The following is a 10,197-nucleotide window of genomic DNA, read 5'->3' on the forward strand; positions in this document are numbered from 1 at the left end:
GAAATATGCTATTTGTATCTGGAATTTAGACCATATTGACATATCATTCATTTTGGATCATAACCTACTTTATATACATGAATAAGACTAAATTAGATCTATGTGGTTCTAGAGTGTGCCCGGCAATTGAAGTTTTTCTTGAAAAATTCTCCGTCTCGTCCATTTAAAAAAAAAAAATCATTCAAATTCATTAAATATCCAAAAAATTCATGGTTTTCAAAACCATAATTTTTAAATTTGAATTAAATTAAAGTTATAAAAGTATCCCTACTAATCTACTATAGAAGAGGGCAAGCTCACCTAACGAAACATGGCGAGAAAACTTCTTTATAATTTCACATATTTAAACTTTAAATTTTAAAAATTTTAATTTATCTACTATTTTATCACTATCTTGGTTTTATTTATCAATCAAAATAGTATTCATTTATTGAATTTGTTAGTCATTAGGGCTTTTATTTTCTATAGTTTTAGGTTTGAGTTCTTGAATTAGAGGTTTTTATTAGAACTGTGTTTAGATAATTATTGTTGTAACTTGTAAAAGTATTCAATTCTTTCTTTATTTTATGTTGCCTTATTACTCTTTTTATATTTTTAATCTCCGATTAAATCTCGTTGTCATAAGTGATAAAAGTATTTTTAGTATTTTATTAAAATATTGAAAGCATGGGACTAGATAAAAACAAATTCAAACAAATAAAAATTTAGGAGTAAATGAAAAAAATCAAAAGGATTATATGGTGAGAATAAAATAAATATAGGGAGTTTTTAATAATTTTATTTTTATTATTATAAAAATATTATTTTATTTTATTTTTGAGTGTTCATCACAATAAAAATTACTCCATAGATCATTTTAGAAGATTTAATTTTTAAAATAAAGATATAATAAAATTAATATTAATAAATAGCTATTATTATTATTATAAAAAAAAATATTTTTATTTTGGTCAATGATCCATGGCGATTTTAAACAGTCAATTTTGATTAATATTAACTAAGTTAAAATACGAAAAATTCCAACTCTATATAATTTTTTTTTTTAATTTTTGATCCTAATATTTATTATAATTTTTTATTTGTTGGTGAATGTAATTAAACCAAATTTGATAATGCTAATGACCACTTGATCTATTAGAACTAGATTCTTTACATAGGGTGTTCATGTCCTGTAAAGGAGATAAATTCAAATCTCAAGTTATGCAAGATGAGAGCATATGTGTTGAGAGATTAACACCATATTTATACACGCCCTTGACAAGTGGCTTGTCCATATTTTTTTTTTAAAAAAAGTTGATAATCTTTTAAAATAATTTGAGAGATTTGTATCCATGATGTAGTTTACTCTATTTAGTGATTTTAATGTTCACTTATTTTTGACAAAATTTTGATCTCTATGTTTCTAAATGATAGAGTAAGCTATTCAATTTATTATGTTCATGAAAAATTAAAAATTTTACATAAAAATTTATTAAAATTAATTGACCAGTTTTACATTTTTACTGAAACCGAAATATCCTAGACTTTATTTTATTTTTCAAAAATCATTACTTATTAATTTGCGTCAAAATTCTTTTGGCTTTACTCGGAAGCTCTAACTCATAAAACATAGAAATGATCATAAAAAGTTAACCATATAGAAGAAAAACAAAATACGAAAATTGCCTTGATATATAAAACCTATTTTTTTTATGAAAAAGAATTCAATAATTGTAAGGCCAATCAACCTGGAATAATAACAAAAAAATGTAGTTTTCTTATTAATATATTTATGCCTTTTATTTAATTCTTTCCATTGAAAATTTTTAAAATTATTTTATTTTTAATTTAAAAAAACAGAGTTGATTCCTCGAACCGGTCCTAGAACCACAAATAAATATATCTATATCTCAATTGACTTAAAAGTATTCTTAATTCTTTTTTTTTAATGAAAAACATGACAAAAAATATTTTTGCATAGAAGAATTTGGTTAATTCTTACCAATGATACTTATCTGTTATATGTGCGCATATATATATATATATATATATATATATATATATATATATATATATATATATAAACAAGAAAACATAAAAATAAAATAAAATAAAATAAACCAAGAACTACACGTAAAGTATATTTCATAAGAATCAAATTAACATCATAGATATTATGTTCTCTCCGCGGCCATCCCGTGTGTTGAAGCAACTAATGGTACCACGGAATGCATACTTTTTTTACTTAAAAAAATGATTAATGTGTAGAAAATCACCATCACATAAAGGATGAGAACAAGTTGAATAATCACAGCTAGTGAAGTAATGAAGCTTCAACTACTTTTCTCCATACTTTGCAATAATTTTTATTTGTCACCTTTGCATTGGATCTTGAATATAAATATATATATATATATATATATATATATATAATTTATATGCTTATCCTTGAGAACTTATTTATAATGATGCCATTCCTCTCCATCTGCCATCTTCTTCACTAGTCTGACTAAGTAGTTATGAACCCTAGCAGACAATGAAGGGCATCATGCATAAAAGATAATTGGATTCCATGTCCTTCATGTTTTCTTGTTTCTATTCATTGGTTATTTATTTGATGACTTTTTAAAAAAATATATATATTTGTATTTTATCTAGACGTGGCTCCTTGCTTTCCAAACATTTCATTGATAAGGGTTGTGATTTTTTATCGGTGTTTTATTAATTTATATATATTATCTTTGTCAGCTAGCTAGTGTTGGTAAACACCAAACATGATTTATTGTTGAAGCATGTCACTTGTATTATGATAAGAGTGAAGGAGATACAGAGGGCCTCTCTTTGCTAAAAATTATCCTTAATATGTACGCAAGGGTATTACTTGACCCGGAGGGTCACGGTTTGCTAAAAATTATCCTTGATAGATATTCAAAGGCATTATTTTTCGAAATAAAATTATACTTTCATTTTTATTTATAAAAACATTTAAAATTTTGTAATTATGGATTTTATTATGAATATAAAACTTTTAGTATTGATGAATATGTACGTTGTCAAACCTAACTAGTACACTTGTAATTTTTTTTAAACAAAGTCGACAAACGACAAAGCAGAGGACAAGCGACAAAGTAAATTTTTATGTACCCTCGTATTTTTTGAATAATAATAGACGACAAGCGCCCTTTTTATATAAATATAAACAGTATCAAACAGTACTGAAACTTGAATGTATAGTATATGTACAATATGAGAATAGTATTAGAATCCCGGATAAACAATATATGAACAGATGACGATGAACATCTCTATGGGGAGGGATTTGAACGCATGGCCTCTCTTTGAGTAATAAATACGGGTTGCAAATGCTATCCGATGGTTGACGACTACCTCGATGTTGTTTTCTACTAATGTTGGTTATATATGTTTGTTTTTATATTATATGGTTTATTATTATAGCTGATATGGAGTTGATTTATAATTAAAGTAAGTTTCACTAGTTTAACATTCTATATGTTTTCATGATTATTGTAGCAATTATATATAAAAAAAAAACTCCCACAAAATTACAATTACAACGTTTGATTAGTAAGGTTTAAAGCTCAAACAACTCTGAACTCTGATTCAATCATTAGATATGTATTTGGTTAGAGTCTTAATAATAGGGATTAATTAAGGATTAGGTTTAGCTGGTTGAAAATAAGGGATTGACTCTTATGGCTGTTAGATAATTAATATTGTTTAATAAATAAAAAAATTAGTTTAATGCTTATAGGTGATATGTATAGTTTATTCATGAGTAGTGATAGCAAACATTGAGACTTAACCTATTAAATTAATGTTGGTGGTTAGTTCAAAACTAATCCTAATTTTAATACCAAATTAATGAGGTCAAGATTAATAAGAAGTATAATAGAGATAAAAATCCCTATAATAATCATATAAGAAACAACTTTCTTACAAGATATAATTTATCCCAAGTTATTCCAAGTTATCTTGCTAAATATAATAACTTAAAATAGGACTTAATTTTTTAGAAAAAATTATTTAATTATTAGTATTAAGATTTTATTAACCATTCATCAAATTAGAAGAACTTGAATTAAAAAAAAAATATCTAATTTGTATTAATCAGATCAAAGCTCATGATGACATGGGTTAAATTGGAATAAAATTCTCTCCTCAAATACAAATTTCAATTCCCATTTTTTATTTTTTAAATGTATCTCAACTTTTTCAATTTCACTGTGGTGTTTGGCTGACCACAATTATAAAGGCAGTGAATTTTCAATTATAATATAATGGCAAATACTTGGAGTTTAAAATACGATAGAGAAAAAATATGATTGGTTTGATGGCGTTGCCGAGAGATAGGTTTGAGGGTGAGGCACAGTAATTTCAAAGATGAGATTACCTGCTTAAGCTCATGAATCTCTTGTGTGCAAATCATGTGAGGGATTCTCTAAAGAAGAGTTTTGTTTTACTGCCAAATTGGCCGTAAAATCAAATCTTTTATCTGTACATTCAAAAAGCTTTTTTTAAAATATTGTAGAAAAAATAAAAAATTACCGAAATACGCATGTTCTGTATTATTCACTCGAAATGCACATAGTTGGGAGAAAGCGGAAAATTTTTCCCATTTTTCTATTTTTATTTTTAATTATTAAATAGGAAAACAGGAGAGTTTCTCCCATTTTCGTTTTAAAAATAAAAATGGAAAAACAGGGATTTTCTCTCCCGTTTTCATTTTATTAAGTGGAAAAACAGGTGAAAATATCCGGTTTTGCACTGATTTACAAAAATATAATATATATATATATATATATATATATATATATATATATATATATATATATATATATATATATATATATATATATAACTCACTTTTAAAGTCAGGAACCATATTATTTGTTAATGGCTATAATTATTTCCATTGAGTTTTATTATTATTATTATTATTATTATTATTATTATTATTTTATATAATGCCCTTCATACGTCAATACCATCCTCAGTTTCTCGTTTTATCGTTTTAGTTTTATTTAACTTTTAATTCTTGATTGAGTGCTGATTTGATCGATCTACTTTGTACTAATTATTGACCCAGGTTACAGAGTTTGACCAACCTACTTTGTCTTGAAAATCTTTTGACGAGGTCTCGGGGTTTCACAGTCCTACTTTGTGCTAATTACAAACCGGTGTAGGTTTGACCGAGCCTACTGTATCTGAACTTAGCGAGTTTGTGACCGGCCTACTTTTTGTCTTTAATTCTTGGCCGAGTGCGGGGTTTGATCGACTACTTGATAATAATTACATCGGGTGTAAGTACTTAGTACAAGTAGGGCAGTCAGCTGTGCCGATGCATAGTGCACGAAAATGAGCGTGAGCAGTCGGCCGATCGATGTGTGCAGATAGGTCGACCAGCTTTAACGCAATGCTAATCAAAACAGATGCGGCTACGCGTCGATGCTGCAATAATGGGGTTGATCAGCTACGCGGGTCGCATGGTGAGCTGAATACGATCAAATGCGTAGTCGACTGATTAAAGTTGAAATAAAAGTAAAATGGATAAATGAGATGGATGGATGTGAGTGAGGATGTGTGATGTGAGTGTAGTAATAATAATAATAATAGATCAATGAAAATAGATTATAGTCGTTCATAACAGTTCTCGAGTTAAAGTGAGGGTTATATATATATATATTATGTTATCTTAAAATCAAAAGTGGAAAACAATTTTCTCCCGTTTCTTTCAATTTTTAATAAAAACTGAAAAACGGGTGAGGAGAATCCGTTTTTCTATTTAATAATTATAAAAATAGAAAGCAGGAGAAAATTTTCCCGTTTTCTTCGAAATATCGCTTTGGGTGAATATCTGAGAATATCGTATTTAGCTCTACAATAGTTTAGCCCATTCAAAAATGCATTTAAAGTTACATCAATAAAAATAAAATCTCTTTAAACAAACAATGAATTTTTGATATTTGATGTATTTAGAGTTAATTTAGTAACTCAAATACCACTATTAGTATCAGCCGAAATGTGGTTTGTGGTTTAAAGAACAATCAAAACACTCGAAAACGTTCACACAACCAAGTAAGAAGAAGGCACACAGAGATTGGTAACTCGGTTCGGGCGTTCACTCCTTACCTACGATCAGGGGCCAGCGGGAGCTAAACAATCCACAAAAGATGTGAAAAATATGTGAGTACAAAACGGCACTTTCGCTCTCTCTCGATAATAAAGATCGCTCACTCAGATTTATGCAGTGCTCGCGCTCTCCTTCACTAGTGATCGCAGTCTTGGAGGCAAAAATGAGGCACATATGGGCAGCCCGACGTCCAGAATGTACGAAATATACACTTATCTTTGAAGCAAAGCGTCTATAATTTAAAGAAAGCCCAGGTGGTTGTTGCAGCTCGCATTGTAACATAAGTTGCGACATGGCTAGCTGGCGAGCTTGAGCGTTAGTTTACATTCGAGCGACCTTAAGACTCATCAGACCTCGCGATCATGCTTTGGTCAGGTGGTGCGCGATGAAATCTCGATTCATTGCCGACAACAGCTCACTACCTCATGTTTTCCTCGACATGCGAGTCACTCGCAAAAGGCGCACATCACTTTACGTCTTCATGAAACTACCGAAACTTGATCTTTTAATTCGGCTGAGTTTGGTGCTTTGAATCTTCGCGAGAAAGATCTTCGATCGATAAAGTCTTAGTCATGCAACAATAGGCATGTCTTTAATCTTACCCTAATAGTCGCTCAATCGTCACGTTAAGGTTTCTTTCAAATCATACGTAATAGCGTGATCAATATACCATTGTTGGTATTTCCTCGATTAATTTCACATTCGTATTTAATCTTCAATCAAATCCACTTTTAAATATGGATCTTTGATTATGATGTTGTGCTTGAAGTTCTGATACATTCTATAATAAACTCGAGATCTTGAAATGATTTCCTTCAAACGAGATTTTTCTGCATTATCATTTGCTCATACGTCCGCGTAGGTTCCGTGCGTTTTGACTACGATGTCAGATCGATCTTGCCGAAATAATAGGCTGGTTGTGACTACCACAAAACAAACACTACTAAATATTTGTCTCCATTAAGACTATCACATTTCATTAGCCTTATAAAAATGATAGAAATTTTCTCGATAATAATTCTTTAGAGTTTCATAAAATTGAATATGATAACTAAAAATTTGGAATAGAATAAGTTTTTAAATCTAGATGAGTAAACATCAATCTTCAAGAAACCAATTTAATTTTTGCCATATGTCCCTTACTACCAACAGAAACTAAGGTTAACTACATAAAATCAAACATAGCCGCAGGTTAAGGATTTAAGGTTTGGGTTCCATGATTTAAAGACAGTATTTTACTGAGAAAAGAGTTTGCCACACAGTCTCAGAAGTAGGAATTGAGTGTTAAGATGAATTGTTTAATTGTTGAGAGATGCATGATGTACCAGTATAAAACAAAAGAGAGGTGGATGTGGTAGCTAAAGTATGGTTCAGGAAGAGAGGACTGAGGGTGGTGCATCAAAGCATCTTTATGTTGGTGATTTGCCAGTCTAAGGAGGGTGGAACCTTTTGCTTTTCTCTTCTTCAAAATTATTGACAAAGTGGTGAGGGTTCAGTTCTCCTCCTATCATCGTTTCGCATTTCTGATTTTTAGTTAAAATTACATACACTAAATTCTACATTACATATATCTATGCCATATTCCACTCTCCATACGTACAGGCTTATGGCTAGAAAATGCTCATATAACACACTACATTTCATAGATGTGGGCTAACATTTATCTTTATAGTTAAATAGTGCGAAATTATAAAAGAGATAAAGTGGTCGATTTCGGACAACGGCCTGACCCAGCTGAGTACTGTGGACCAGGTAATGATATGTATCGCTCCGCATATCGACTGTGCATCACTATAATGCTGGTATTAATATGAAGAGATATATATATATATGTATATATATGTACTCATACATGTCGATTTGTGTTGAGGCCATGACAATTATAAAATTTGCATTTCAGTATTATTATATTAGTATTTCATTCGTATTTCAGCAATACAGCCGTCGTTATTATTGTTGATAATATGAATGACGAAACGCATACGCACTGCTGTAAGATTTCAAAATTTATATTGGGAAGAATTTTAAACCCTCGACGTTGGTTGGAACACACAGTGCCTTCTCGTAGCATATGTCTACTGTGAGAATGAAGTCGGGAAGGTGTTATAGTCAGCCCAGCCATTTTACGACGGTTGCATGCCCTGTGCATAAGGTCCAAACTTTATTAAAAGTTGATAGGGCAGAGAGAGGTGACTAAGTACAGAGGAGCAATGTTGAGGGATACCAATATGCCATGTGACGAGGAAGAGTTTAGCCGGACAATGACCAGGCTCTCTCTTTAAAGTGGAAAGAGGTTGAGTGCTAGTCGTCAAGTGCTTTCACACCTTTTCTCTTTTTCTCTCTCTTTGTTTTCCTTTTGTTGTATGTTTATATGTATATATATATATATATATTTCCTCTCTTTTCCTTCAGCGTGCATCTTTATACCTACTCAATGTGTGTCATTATAAATTTATATATCTCTCTAAATTTCAGATTAGCTAGCCTGGATATTTAAAAGGTGAAAGTACCTATATATAATTGGGTGTGTTTGTGTGTGTGACCATATTCCAAACTAAAGTAGAGTTCTTGTGCTACACCGGGCCTACCACTGAAATTTCAATTAATAGTTTATGCCAAACTCACCATGTGTGTAATTTCTGTTCAAACACATATTTTATATAAATAGAATAACCAGACAAATTATAGTAGGGGACATCCCAGGATCACGAGTTAATTAATATCGTAACTTTATACATCGTAGCTGCTGACATCGGTAGCGAGGTTGAGATTTGAGGCCATTCTCTAACTTCATATGAATAATCTGCTACAGAAAGGAGATCCGGGTGCCATGTCGTACTTGCCACATATAAAAATATGTTTTACATTCAAATGAGCATAGCCAATAAAAAGGTTACGATAATTGTAGCACTAATAGGCTGTAGATGTATTGCCCTTCAGTACGAAAGAATGCGTATAAATAAAATATCAGTGATTCTAAAACCTGCTGACTTTCTTATCTATATATATTAAAATATTTGAGCTTTTATTTTTAATTAATTTTTATGTAAATGATATATAGCACTGCACAAATAAACTATGTTATAATCTGTCGGCAACTGTATTATAAAGAAGAAAAGCATTGACTAGTTTTCACCGTAGATCATGAGCATTTATTTATAACTGCTCTTTTCTCTTTGAAGAGTTTGTGCTTTTCCCTCGTGACAGGCATTGGTGAGGATATTTTAAAAGATTAGTTTATTATGAAAGAAAGGAAACTAAAATTTTCTGCTCTTTTTGACATACACATACAAACAACGCTCTACTCACAGATCTCTCTCTAGAAAAAGAAATTGACCCAACTCATTTGATCTTGTGAAACTTTGTATTCCTTTTGGTGGATGAGTGTGTTACGGTATATGCTTATCTTCCATAGAGGCATTGATTGAACATTATATTGTGCAATGTGCATCTTAATTTACTAGGGTGGAAATTAAGACTAGAAAAATAATTAACGTTGAAGATGATATTCATGTCTTGATTTGTTGGTTTTAGTTATTTGTTTAGAATAACGTTATGAAAGAGGGTGATAGTATTATTCAAGCATTGAATTGAAGAATTGCATGGTCAAGCAGCTTCGATGAAAATGCTTCCTTTTATTTTGGTTTGTCCCAGGTCGATAGATTATTTGATATTGTTTAGATTAATGAGCAATGAAGAAATATAAAATGAGTGTTGAAAAAAAAAAAATTGTTTCGAAACTCAAAAACATGTGTGATGATTGATCAAGTTGATAATAAGCGGCTTTTGAGCTCAACTTGAAGTAAAATTTTGAGTTCAGCAAAAAATTTTGACCCAAATTTTCTTTCAAAATTAATTTTTAATTAGAGTCGGGCGTTAGATGACTTTGATATACGCATATATTATAAATTTTAAAACAATACCGTTATTATAATATATCATTATATTAAAAATATTACATAATTTATATTTTAATAATGAAAATGTAGTTTGAGAATCAATTCGATTTTAAAATTGAGTTAGACTAAAGTTTTGAAATTAAAATTATAGCAATACATGTTAACTGA

This window comes from Dioscorea cayenensis, chromosome 3 (assembly GCF_009730915.1).
Source record: "Dioscorea cayenensis subsp. rotundata cultivar TDr96_F1 chromosome 3, TDr96_F1_v2_PseudoChromosome.rev07_lg8_w22 25.fasta, whole genome shotgun sequence".
NCBI classification, from domain to species: Eukaryota; Viridiplantae; Streptophyta; class Magnoliopsida; order Dioscoreales; family Dioscoreaceae; genus Dioscorea; species Dioscorea cayenensis.